The sequence below is a fragment of the Brassica oleracea genome, chromosome C9 (genome assembly GCF_000695525.1).
Source record: "Brassica oleracea var. oleracea cultivar TO1000 chromosome C9, BOL, whole genome shotgun sequence".
Classification (NCBI taxonomy): Eukaryota; Viridiplantae; Streptophyta; class Magnoliopsida; order Brassicales; family Brassicaceae; genus Brassica; species Brassica oleracea.
The window spans coordinates 43,613,928-43,616,969 of NC_027756.1; positions in this window are offsets into that span (position 1 = coordinate 43,613,928).

Genomic DNA, 3,042 nt, shown 5'->3' on the forward strand with positions numbered 1-3,042 from the left:
GCGCATGAAGCAGAAGATCAGCGAGCATCCGACGCGGGTTGTGTGACGCGGGTATGCCCAGTCGCTCCAACCCTAGTCGATACTTTATCTTAGTCGAATTTTAATATTTTCAAGGGCTTTTTAGACTTTTTAATGGAAACCATTAGGTTTACCAAAGAGATATAAATACTTTTGTAATCCCAAGAGGGGAGCTTATCTTGTTTTCTATCAAAATAAGATAGAACTTTTAGGTGAAAGATCTTACCTTGATCATTTCTTCTTGTGATTTGCTTGATTAATCTGATCATTAATCATGATTAGCACCAAATCATCATTGATTCTTGGGCTCATCATGAAGAGTATTGAGTAGTCATCTTTGGATTCATGGGCTAGGGTGATTAAGGGTGATTAGAGATGATCTAGGGTGTTTAAAGTTAGATCTACTTGTTTCCTTGCTTGTTGAGGGTTCCAAATGCTATTTTAGTCTTGATCATACTAAAATAGATCTCTAGGCATTTCCTGCCCACAAGGTGTATGATGAAATGCCTGAATCAACTCTTCAATGCTTTTAGCTTTCTTTACCTAAGAGATTAGTTGCTAAAGGAGTTAAGATTGCTATTGGATTTGTTCTCCATGTTTGCTTTAGTGACATTCAACCTAAGAAATTAGATGCTTGAGTTGCTTTACCAAAAGAACATTCATCTAGAGATAGAGCTTGTTTAGCTTAGTGTCTAGGCATAAGGAAAGTGTTTGATTGATTATCTTGCCACCCTTAGATTGAATCTACATCACCTGAGATCAAATGCCTAGCCCCATGAGTCCTTTTACTTCAAATTGAGAAAGAAAGATCATTACTTTATTGCATTAGCTTATAGTTTTTAGTTCATATACAATCTTTAAAACTGGATCGCATTTAGCTTAAGCATAAACTTGTATTCCCTTTGCTTTAGAATCACCTAGGATTGGTTCGACAATCTTTTATACTACATTGATTTGATCTTAGACCCTTGAAAAGTCTTGCATCACAGAGCAAGACTGGGCGATTCTGATGGACTCAAGATCCCGCCAATAACGAATGAGGCCATCCCACACATCCGTGGTGAGCTCAGCGGTTTGCCACACTCATATCCCTTCACGATCCAGTCACCCTTCCAGTTGGAGACCGTGTCCAACAAGCGAACTTTCGCCTTCGCGTAAAACTGTTTCCTCACCCTCTCAGTGACCCCCATGGACCAATGATTTTTTTGCTGCGAAAAAAAATAATTAAATTAATAATTAGTTTAAAAAAATATATAAATCATGAAAAAATAAAAGTACATATAATTAATTAAAAGTAACTTACAGCATAAATTTTGAACCACGTCTTTCTGACGTAGATCGGCGTCTTTCTCTAGTTCAGATGTGGCATGGAGTGCGGGCATCGGAGAAGCCATCGGAGGAGGCACAGGAGGAGGCACCGTCGGAGGAGCCATCGGAAGGGGCACATGAGGTGCACTAGAAGAAGGCGACCGAGAGACTCTCTGAGAGGACTGAGTCTCGGGGACAGTCTTCGGACCCGAAGAACCGGGAGCTGAAGAAGCACCGGAAGCTGAAGAAGAACCGGGAGCTGAAGAAGACGGGTCTAAACGACTACCAGGCTCACCGAACATCTCTCTGTAATGGGGAGTTAAGTCTGTTCTTTCGAATCGTTTGGAAATTTTTTTTTAATTTTTAAAATTAACATCAACAGTAATTAACAAATTCTATAAACCTATCTAAATTCCCTACACTAACCACCTAATCAACACTAATTAACATAAAATCCGTAAACCTATCTAAATTCCATACACTAACCACCTAATATATCCTAAACTAATCAAAATATCCTAAAAAATTAGAGAGGAATTAGAGAGACTTACCATTGCTACGAAATAGAGAGGAAGTGGAGAGGAATTTGAGACGAAATAAAGAGTGAGCACTCGGAAGTATATATAAGAGATTACATGTCCTCGTAATTTCCTTGTAAAGTTACAAGGAATTACAAAGGCCCGCGTTTTACAATACGAGGAAATAGCGAGGCCCGCTTTTTACTATACGAGAAAATAGCGAGGTCCGCGTTTTCAGATTACGAGGTCTTTACGACGATTTTGCCTTACGTGGAATTAACAAGTCCTCCCTTTACGAGGAATTAGAGAGGCCCGCTTTTCTATAAATACCCACAAGTTTCCTTCTTAAATCACACACAAACTCAGAAATCACACACTATCTCAAATCACACACTATCACAAATCACACACTATCTCAAATTAGAAAGATTTGAAAAAAAAAGAGGAGAAGAAAGATATTGGAACACATGTGGGCTAGACTTACGTAGGTCTTGGCACATGTGATTCCAATATCTTTCTTCTCTTCTCTTTTTTTTTCTAGTTTTTATTCTACGAGGAATTAGCAAGGCCTGCGTTTTCCGATTACGAGGTATTTACGACGATTTTCTCTTACATAGAATTTACGAGCACCGCACTCTCTTTTTTTCGTCGTTATTTCCTCGTTAGCGTACGAGTTGTTTACGACGATTTCTGCTTACGTGGATCTAACGACTCCCGCGTTCTTTATTTTTAGGATTCGTCGTAAGTTCCTCGTTAGTATACGAGGAAATAACGAGGATTATGTTTAAATCCCTAAAATCCGAAACTCAAAACCCCAAACCCCATCTTCCTTATCTTCTACTTCATATATTCCAAACCCCAAACCCCAAACCCATATTCCGTTTAACCTCAATCTATTCTTTAACCTTAATCTATTCTTTCCATTCCAAACCCCAAATTCTAAAACCACAATTCCTTAACTTATAATATCAATATATATTATTTCTAAAACAAACACCCATTACCGTACAGAAAATCAAATACATCAATCGGATACATCGACATTCTCGTCATCACTAGAAACATCATCATTTTCATTAAACTCGTCTTCAACAGCTTCGTCTGTGGCATCGTCAATAAGATCTTCGTACTTGTGATTATACAGATCAATGAGAAGGATGTCATCAATTTCTTGTTCAGGTTCCTCGACTTCATTTAT